The sequence below is a fragment of the Clavelina lepadiformis genome, chromosome 2 (assembly GCF_947623445.1).
Source record: "Clavelina lepadiformis chromosome 2, kaClaLepa1.1, whole genome shotgun sequence".
Taxonomy (NCBI): Eukaryota; Metazoa; Chordata; class Ascidiacea; order Aplousobranchia; family Clavelinidae; genus Clavelina; species Clavelina lepadiformis.
In genome coordinates, this window is record NC_135241.1 from 872,014 (window position 1) to 883,745 (window position 11,732).

The following is an 11,732-nucleotide window of genomic DNA, read 5'->3' on the forward strand; positions in this document are numbered from 1 at the left end:
TTTTGTTTTACTTTTTTTAGCAATTTTTGCTTATTATGTCGTAGTTGTAGAAAATATAGCAAGAGACAATTAAAAGGACGATCAATGAACAACAGAACCTAATGGATAGCTTGTTATTTCTGCGTGAGACCAACACAGACTCTGCTTATCCCCGTCATTGCACTCTGCCATCCTTATTTAGAAGACGAGTTTCCTGTTTGTCATTTTTGTCTCGATGAGTTTATATCCGGTTGTGTTAGATTGAAAATTTCAACGCATGACTCGCATTGTAACTGACTCAAGAGCGCTGGGGCAATTTTTGTGCACTTTCACTACTATCAAATGTCTTTGAGTTTATGTTAATACGTCATTTCCTGGTCATGACACTGAACTTTCAATGATGTCATAACATTGCGTTGATGAAACAAATGAAGGCGAAAATAAGACGATTAAGCATTTAAAAGTGAGAAGACGGCAATCGCGGCAATCGCGGTAATCGCTGTCAATCTAAGTTAAAAAAAAACTTTCTATTTGGTACTTCGCTCATAGTTCCACTTCCGCATTCACTTCTTTCTAAATGATATTTTGATCGATACCAGCTATGACGTCTTTCATGACGTTGAGTAGCAGAAAGGTCACGTGTCAAGTAAACAAAAGCCGAATCCATGGATTCGAGTTCCTGTAACGTTCAAACCGAGATAAGGTCATGCGAGATGTTTCGGGAAACACAAAGGTGCAGCGCACAGTGTAAGCGCATACATTGTGCACGCATGTCACGATGCTGTTGCAATATTGTTGTTATTTTATAAAACAAAATTGAAACTATTGTCAACGCAGAAATGCTGTCCGCACACATACAAGGCGTGGCTGTGTTGAACAAGATTCAACTAATATTTGGCAAAAAACAAACCAGAAATGACGGTTCCTCATAGAAACATAATAACGACTCGCGCTATTCCGTCTGAAGCCTTTTCCATATTTTTAAGAATTTTTAATGTAGTGCGTACATGGTTATATTAACGGTAATATACAGTATTATTTGCCCATATAAAACAGACTTGGCGAAAAAAGTCATAACATCAAGCATAAAAAGTTACGTCATTGCATATAACTCAACAGTCAATGCAACTGTAGCTGGGCGGCCAAATCTATGAACATGTCAGTTTTAGATAAATTTGTGCGCACGATTCTGAATTGCATAATTAGGTGAATTGAAACCTACAAACATTATGACCAAATGTGTATAGGGGCGGATACAATTGTTTACAAACTGATCAATTATTTGCTCATACACAAATTTTGTAGAGTTTACCAGCCGAATCAAATAGTTTTTATTCGCTTCAAATGGCCCAGATTTTCACCTAAACACGTGCTTCAGGAGCAAACCAAATACATGCTGAGCATACCAGGTTATCAAAGAAAGTAATATATGTTTCCGACCTTTTCAGGTTTGGAAATGATGTAATATGGTAAACGGAAGAACCCTTGAAACGTTTTACACTACGTATAGTGCGTTGCGCTTAGACCAATATAACTATACCATTGCTTAGTGGAAGTCAGCAAACTATATATCAACGGATAGAGTGGGAAATTTTCCTTTCATTGGTTTTAATGATGTCCCTGATTTAAACATACGCCAGCTGGTGGTAGCTCAAACATCACGCTCTCAACGGCGCTCCCCGGTGGGTACAATGTCACTTGTCAACAAGTTCCCGGGGTTTCATGGTTTTATCTCATTTCGTTATTGTGCAAGTGAATTATTTGCAAGGGTCCCCGGGTCCATTTCTGCTCGGCCTGGCACCATGCATTTAGATAGGGAATGATAAAAGACCGAACAATACAAAAATTTGTTAACATTTATTTATGATAATTAAAGCAACAAACAATTACTCATAAATTTGCTTATTTCTTGCTGCTACTTTCACCACTTTAGCCTGGCGTAAGAATTACTTGTATAAATCTTATGTAGACAAAGGGTCTACTCCATGCACGTAAATACGTTTATGTATAAGTTGACAATTTATACTGTGGATGAACGGCCAAAGTTTAAATTTGACCCTCTAAGCCACGACTGTTTAAATTTGTTACTGGGTGTCCCTTGCACTTTTACTTACACGTGCTACATAAGACGGTTGTACCAATGCATCAGGCCAACTCATTCCGAATCTTATATCAGACGTGTTCTAATCGTATCCTAAACCAAATAATCTCAATAAAGTATATAATCGACCAATGAGGTGCCACCATATTTTGAATTTGTTTTCATAACACTGTTTACATTTTGTCACCATGAACCTACACTAAGCGTTGTCTCCTCTCCTAGCTTCCCAGTTCTTCCTTTTAGCTTTTATGTTGCAGCTTAAACAATGCAACTTGTTCGGGGAAGCAACAGTCCGGTTATCTATGAATAAACGTGACCTGCCGCGGCGCAAAGTTGTCAATTGTCTATGACGCACCGCAACTGACCTATTGATTAATCGTGCACCAAAAGGCCTTGGCGCCGTTTGTTGCAAAGTTAAACGCAAAGGAAATTGTTTTAGGGTTTGTTTGTTAAACTTTTACAACAAATTTATTTCACGTTGATATTATATGTGCGGCTGTATATGTGGTGCGGCTACGTCACAGCACGGAGCAAGCTTTCTGCTCATACACAGCAGCGTTTCTGCATTTCACCTTCCTGTTCATGTCCAACGCCTTTAACGCGATTAAGCTAAAGAATCAATTTTAAAAGTGTGATGATATCCTGTCATTGTTTCTGCGTGCGTCCCATGGTTACTACGAGCTATGCCTTTAGCTAAAGATGTTTATTGCTTCGGGCTCACACTGTTTCGGATTTGTTGGACGAAATGACCCTGTAGTTTGCTTGCAAGGCTTGGCTTGTGTTGGAAGTGTCTATTATGTCTATGCATTTAGTAATAATATTATTTATTTCAAAATTAATGGTAACCTTAAAGTTATAAACAGTCTTAAATCTTAGGAAATAAAGACCTCATTGTTGTTCCGTTATTATTATTGGTGTTGAGTTAAACAAGTTAATTATAACAAAAGCGTTTGTTATGAAGGGATCCAGAATTGGAACCCAAATCCACCAATGGGGGGATAGTTTATCCACTCGGCTAACTCGGCGGTCAACACAACGAGATTACACCAGCTACAGCCATTACTAGCACTATCTACTGATCTGCTAAAACGATCTAATTCTAAGGTATTTCAGCATTACCCTTTCTCCATATTCTTACACCTGTTAAAAGATTTTTTGCCAACAAATTTTTCCAAGCAAGCTCGCATTTAATATCTTGAATTTTATTTTAATTTTCGTTTTTTTCTCGCAACATATTCAACAACTTTCATCTTAAGTAATGCGTCACTACACGCTAGCGGGCCGTAGTGTCGTGTACACGTTGGTGAAGCATCGATTCCTGAATTAGCTAAGTAATGTTTATCAACTGATATAGTGTAGTAATCTTAACTAAGCAATCATTTTATAATATTAATTAACAATCATCATCAATGATTTGACGACAGTCAAAACGAACTTGATATGTCACTTTGACATTCTATGGAAAAAAGCAGGGAGCAAATAAACAAATAACTTATACAACATCTGGTTGCAACACGCATATGTAAGTGTTGGATAGTAATCCTGTCACTGTATGGAAACATTTCACGTTTTATTCGTTCATTGTTTTATGATGTCATTTAGTTTTGTCGCTCTTTTCAACCATTTGTTAGTTTATCAACTTCAGCGCTTTCCTTGCTGGTTAAGATGTTTTTCTCGTGATTATAAATTGAAGGTAGTATGTGTTACACTTCTGGTCCAAGGCATGGATTACAGTTAAATGTTATTTGAACTGTATATATGGAAGAACTGTATAAAATGCATATATAGGCTAAGAAGAATAATAGATTTCCTTCAACGTCATCCATCGATACGTCGATCAAACACCAGCAAACATGTCACCTGTTTTATTGCTTAGTAGTGAGTGTAATTGATACCAATAAAGTTATTCAAAGTGTGAGAACACTTCAATGGAAGTCGGTTTGCGAAATCACAATCAACAGAATATCACGTTTCTTGTTTTACAAGTTTTACATGGCGTCTCTGAATCGGTTTGTGACGATGATTTGTCTCAACCACGCGACCACTTCTTTTCTAAGTATTGTCGAGTAACTGATAGCAGTGAGCTCTTTCGAGATGTGGGAAAGCATCGGGAAAGCCTGGTCAGCATCTTAACAATGGCTTCGATTCTCATATAACCTTCCTACAATTGTTTTTCTTTGTCCCACTTTGTATAAATATCAGGAAAAGTGAAGAGATTTCTCATTCTCGACTAAAGATGCTACAGATATGGACTGAAGCTAAAAATGAAGAAACGCTTAGTTTTCAAGATGATCCGTTGTTCCAGGACATTACCGGATAATTACTTGGAAGGAATCACTTGATTCATTAAATCTTCGTCATCATGAAGACACAAGATTTGTGTATTCCTGCTCCAAACGTCACTACAAACGAAGCATAAAGTGGTATGTCATTGCAAGTGTTGTGAAGCAAAAAGATGCATTTTCAAACACAAAGGTAATTTATACGATGTGTTCTTACCTGAAATAAATGTTTCCGATATTGAGATTTTGTAAATAAAACATTTTAGCACATTTGTTATAATTTTTTATTATTATTTTATTTCAGCCAAATCATAGCTACTAAATATTCTAAAATCGACCAACATCGTAAGATGACAAACAATCGACTGAATCCATCATTTGGAATTCATCTGATCAAAATATCGAAGACAGTTTTGACGAGTTTTGAAGAAAACCTTGCAACAAGTTGACTGAAAAGTAAAATAACTCAACTTCGAATTCAACTTAGACAATCAAATCGATAGCAACATTGTTAAGTTATCATCAACGCTTATTAATTGTGTTGTGTTTGACCATGTGACGTCATGTTGTCGCTATATTAGTAATATGATTTAACGATTCAAATCTGATGATATTGTATAATTGACGATGCTTATGTAGTTAAAGCGAAATATCAATGACAGCCGATAAATTTCGGCAACATTTCATCGACAAAAACGTTTTTCTTTGAAACGTTTGCTTCATTTGTAAAAGTAATTACTGTTTAAGATGACAATGACGGCAAAGTTGCTGTTGGAACATTTTATAATCTATAATATTTTTCATTTTTGATAGCCTTTTAATTGATAAAGGCAACATTTATTCGATTATGACAACTGACATGTAACGTTCTCATTTCGTTCGTTTTATGAAATCGTTTTGAGTCAATCTTCTATATCCGACTGAAACAAACTTTGTTTCTTTGAATTGACGTTGGCAGAATATTTCTACCTGAATGTTTAACGATGCTTTTTGCTTGAATACTTGCTTTGTGATGTCAATGGTTTAAAAAAATTGCCATTGTTATGTATAATACTTTGACTTGTTATTAACCACTGACACAATCGTTTTCACGTTTACGTCGAATTATTTTACTTGTCATTTTATTTTGTTGTGATTTGCTTTTTAGTATTGACGACACATGACGACATTTCCAAATGAAAATAAAATGTTATTCAAAACATTCTTTTGCATTCAGCGTTTAAGAGAAACTACAAGAAAAGAGTTCTTGCTAGTGTCTCTTTACTCATTTGTCTTTCACTGTTAGGTGACGCTGTTTTAGTACGAGTTTTTAGCCTCATTTGCCTTATTCTATTGAAATTCAACAAACTTCGGATTATGATTCGTCACAGGTTGTTTTGGACCACAGGGTTGTGAGAGTGTAGCGAGTGAGGCTTATTACACTGGTTGAATTATGGGTGACACCGATATTATTTTAACTAACTTCCATCGATCTTCAATTCCATTTTGTGTTGGTTAAGCATCGATTCCTGAATTAGTTAAGTAATGCTTATCAACTGATATTTTGTAGTAATCATAACTTAACAAACATTTTTTAATATTAACCAATAATCATCATCAATGATTTGTCTACAGTCAAAACGAACTTGATACGTCACTTTGACATTTTTCAGAAAAAAGCAGGGAGAAAATAAACAAATAATTTATACAACATCTGGTTGCAACATACATATGTAAGTGTTGGATAGTAATCCTGTCTCTGTATGGAAACATTTCACGTTTTATTCGTTCATTGTTATAGGATGTCATTTAGTTTTTGTCGCTCTTTTCAATCGTTGGTTAATTAACAACTTCTGCGCTTTTCTTGAAGGTTAGGATGTTTGTTTCGTGATAATAAATTGAAAGTAGTATGTGCTGCACTCCTGATTCAAGGCATGGATTACAGTTAAATGTTATTTGAACTGTAGAAATGGATGAACTGTATAATATGCATATAAAGGCTAAGCAGAGTATTAGATTTCCTTAAACGTCATCCATCGATACGTCGATAAATCACCAGCAAACCTGTCATACATCTTATTGCTTAAAAGTGAGTGTAATTGATACCAATAAAGTCATTCAAAGTCTGAGAACACTTCACTGGAAGTCGGTTTGCGAAATCACAATCAACATAATATCACGTTTCTTCTTTTACAATTTTTACATGGCGTCTCTGAATCGGTTTGTGACGATGATTTGTTTCAACCACGCGACCACTTCTTTTCTAATTATTGTTGTGTAACTGATAGCAGTGAGCTCTTTCGAGATGTGGGAAAGCATCGGGGAAGCCTGGTCAGCATCTTAACAATGGCTTCGATTCTCATATAACCTCCCTACATATGTTTTTCTTTTATCCCGCTTTGTATAAATATCAGGAAAAGTGAAGTGATTTCTCATTTTCGACTGAAGATGCTACAGATATGGACTGAAGCTCAAAAATGAAGAAACGCTTAGTTTTCAAGATGATCCGTTTGTCCAGGACATTACTGGATAATCACTTGGAAGGAATCACTTGATTGATTAATACTTTGTGATCATGAAGACACAAGATTTGTGTTTTTCTGCTCCAAACGTCACTACAAGCGAAGCATAAAGTGGCATGTCATTGCAAGTGTTGTGAAGCAAAATGATGCATTTTGAAACAGAAAGGTAATTTATACGATGTGTTCTTACCTCAAATAAATGTTTCCGATATTGTGATTTTGTAAATAAAACATTTCAGCACATTTGCTATAATTTTTTATTATTATTTTTATTTCAGCCAAATCATGGCAACTAAATATTCTAAAATCGACAAACATCGTAAAATGACAAACAATCAACTGAATCCATCATTTGGAATTCATCTGATCAAAATATGCAAGACAGTTTTGACGAGTTTTGAAGAAAACATTGCAACAAGTTGCCTGAAAAGTAAAAGAACTCAACTTCTATTTGAACTTTGACAATCGAATCGATGACAACATTGTTAAGTTATCATCAACGCTTATTAATTGTGTTGTGTTTAACCATGTGACGTCATGTTGTCGCTATATTAGTAATATGATTTAACGATTCAAATCTGATGATATTGTATAATTGACGATGCTTATCTAGTTAAAGCGAAATATCAATGACAGCCCAAAAATTTCGGCAACATTTCATCGACAAAAACGTTTTTCTTTGAAACGTTTGCTTCATTTGTAAAAGTAATTACTGTCTAAGATGACAATGACGGCAAAGTTGCTGTTCGAACATTTTATATTCTCTGATATTTTTTATTCATGATAGCTTTTTAATTGATAAAGGCAACATTTATTCGATTATGACAACCGACATGTAACGTTCTCATTTCGTTCATTTTCTGAAATCGTTTTTTGAGTCAATCTTCTATATCCGACTGAAACAAACTTTGTTTCTTTGAATTGACGTTGGCAGAATATTTCTACCTGAATGTTTAACGATGCTTTTTGCTTGAATACTTGCTTTGTGGTGTCAATGGTTTAGAATAATTGCCATTGTTATGTATAATTCTTTGATTTGATATTAACCACTGACACAATCGTTTTCACGTTTACGTCGATATAATTTTTTGTAATTTTATTTTGTTGTGATTTGCTTTTTAGTTTTGACGACACATGACGAAATTTCCAAATGAAAATAAAATCTTATTCAAAACAGTCGTTTGCATTGAGCGTTTATCAGAAACTATAAGAAAAGATTTCTTGCTGGTGTCCATTTACTTGTTTATCTTTCACTGGTAGGTGACGCTGTTTTAGTACGAGATTTTAGTCTCATTTGCCTTATTCTATTGAAATTCAACAAACATCTGATTATGATTCGTCACAGGTTGTTTTGGACCACAGGGTTGTGAGAGTGTAGCACGTGAGGCTTATTACACTGGTTGAATTATGGGTGACACCGATGTTATTTTAACTAACCTCCATCGATTTTCAACTCCATTTTGTGTTGGTAAAGCATCGATTCCTGAATTAGTTAAGTAATGTTTATCAAATGATATAGTGTAGTAATTATAACTAAGCAATCATTTTATAATATTAATTAACAATCATCATCAATGATTTGCCGACAGTCAAATCGAACTTGATACGTCACTTTGACATTCTTTAAAAAAAAGCAGGGAGCAAACAAATAATTTATACAACATCTGGTTGCAACATGCATATGTAAGTGTTGGATAGTAATCCTGTCACTATATGGAAACATTTCACGTTTTATTCGTTCATTGTTTTATGATGTCATTTACTTTTGTCGGTCTTTTCAATCGTTGGTTAGTTTATCAACTTCAGCGCTTTGCTTGCTGGTTAGGATGATTTTCTCGTGAATATAAATTGAGGGTAGTATGTGCTACACTTCTGGTCCAAGGCATGGTATACAGTTAAATGTTATTTGAATAGTAGATATGGATGAACTGCATAATACGCATATATAGGCTAAGCAGAGACTAGATTTCTTTAAATGTCATCCATCAATACGTCGATTAAACACCAGAAAATATGTCATACATCTTATTGCTTAAAAGTGAGTGTAATTGATACCAATAAAGTCATTCAAAGTCTGAGAACACTTCACTGGAAGTCGGTTTGCGAAATCACAATCAACAGGATATCACGTTTCTTCTTTTACAAGTTTTACATGGCTTCTCTGAATCGGTTTGTGACGATGATTTGTTTCAACCACGCGACCACTTCTTTTCTAATTATTGTTGTGTAACTGATAGCAGTGAGCTCTTTCGAGATGTGGGAAAGCATCGGGGAAGCCTGGTCAGCATCTTAACAATGGCTTCGATTCTCATATAACCTCCCTACATATGTTTTTCTTTTATCCCGCTTTGTATAAATATCAGGAAAAGTGAAGTGATTTCTCATTTTCGACTGAAGATGCTACAGATATGGACTGAAGCTCAAAAATGAAGAAACGCTTAGTTTTCAAGATGATCCGTTTGTCCAGGACATTACTGGATAATCACTTGGAAGGAATCACTTGATTGATTAATACTTTGTGATCATGAAGACACAAGATTTGTGTATTTCTGCTCCAAACGTCACTACAAGCGAAGCATAAAGTGGCATGTCATTGCAAGTGTTGTGAAGCAAAATGATGCATTTTGAAACAGAAAGGTAATTTATACGATGTGTTCTTACCTCAAATAAATGTTTCCGATATTGTGATTTTGTAAATAAAACATTTCAGCACATTTGCTATAATTTTTTATTATTATTTTTATTTCAGCCAAATCATGGCAACTAAATATTCTAAAATCGACAAACATCGTAAAAAGACAAACAATCAACTGAATCCATCATTTGGAATTCATCTGATCAAAATATGCAAGACAGTTTTGACGAGTTTTGAAGAAAACATTGCAACAAGTTGCCTGAAAAGTAAAAGAACTCAACTTCTATTTGAACTTTGACAATCGAATCGATGACAACATTGTTAAGTTATCATCAACGCTTATTAATTGTGTTGTGTTTAACCATGTGACGTCATGTTGTCGCTATATTAGTAATATGATTTAACGATTCAAATCTGATGATATTGTATAATTGACGATGCTTATCTAGTTAAAGCGAAATATCAATGACAGCCGATTAATTTCGGCAACATTTCATCCACAAAAACGTTTTTCTTTGAAACGTTTGCTTCATTTGTAAAAGTAATTACTGTCTAAGATGACAATGACGGCAAAGTTGCTGTTCGAACATTTTATATTCTCTGATATTTTTTATTTATGATAGCTTTTTAATTGATAAAGGCAACATTTATTCGATTATGACAACCGACATGTAACGTTCTCATTTCGTTCATTTTCTGAAATCGTTTTTTGAGTCAATCTTCTATATCCGACTGAAACAAACTTTGTTTCTTTGAATTGACGTTGGCAGAATATTTCTACCTTAATGTTTAACGATGCTTTTTGCTTGAATACTTGCTTTGTGGTGTCAATGGTTTAGAATAATTTGCTATTGTTATGTATAATTCTTTGACTTGATATTAACCACTGACACAATCGTTTTCACGTTTACGTCGATATAATTTTTTGTAATTTTATTTTGTTGTGATTTGCTTTTTAGTTTTGACGACACATGACGAAATTTCCAAATGAAAATAAAATGTTATTCAAAACAGTCGTTTGCATTGAGCGTTTATCAGAAACTATAAGAAAACTTTCTTGCTGGTGTCCATTTACTTGTTTATCTTTCACTGGTAGGTGACGCTGTTTTAGTACGAGATTTTAGCCTCATTTGCCTTATTCTATTGAAATTCAACAAACATCTGATTATGATTCGTCACAGGTTGTTTTGGACCACAGGGTTGTGAGAGTGTAGCACGTGAGGCTTATTACACTGGTTGAATTATGGGTGACACCGATGTTATTTTAACTAACCTCCATCGATTTTCAACTCCATTTTGTGTTGGTAAAGCATCGATTCCTGAATTAGTTAAGTAATGTTTATCAAATGATATAGTGTAGTAATTATAACTAAGCAATCATTTTATAATATTAATTAACAATCATCATCAATGATTTGCCGACAGTCAAATCGAACTTGATACGTCACTTTGACATTCTTTAAAAAAAAGCAGGGAGCAAACAAATAATTTATACAACATCTGGTTGCAACATGCATATGTAAGTGTTGGATAGTAATCCTGTCACTATATGGAAACATTTCACGTTTTATTCGTTCATTGTTTTATGATGTCATTTACTTTTGTCGGTCTTTTCAATCGTTGGTTAGTTTATCAACTTCAGCGCTTTGCTTGCTGGTTAGGATGATTTTCTCGTGAATATAAATTGAGGGTAGTATGTGCTACACTTCTGGTCCAAGGCATGGTATACAGTTAAATGTTATTTGAATAGTAGATATGGATGAACTGCATAATACGCATATATAGGCTAAGCAGAGACTAGATTTCTTTAAATGTCATCCATCAATACGTCGATTAAACACCAGAAAATATGTCATACATCTTATTGCTTAAAAGTGAGTGTAATTGATACCAATAAAGTCATTCAAAGTCTGAGAACACTTCACTGGAAGTTGGTTTGCGAAATCACAATCAACAGGATATCACGTTTCTTCTTTTACAAGTTTTACATGGCTTCTCTGAATCGGTTTGTGACGATGATTTGTCTCAACCACGCGACCACTTCTTTGCTAAGTATTGTTGTGTAACTGATAGCAGTGAGCTCTTTCGAGATGTGGGAAAGCATCTGGAAAGCCTGGTCAGCATCTTAACAATTGCTTCGATTCTCATATAACCTCCCTACATTTGTTTTTCTTTGTCCGACTTTGTATAAATATCAGCAAAATTGAAGAGATTTCTCATTCTCGACTAAAGAT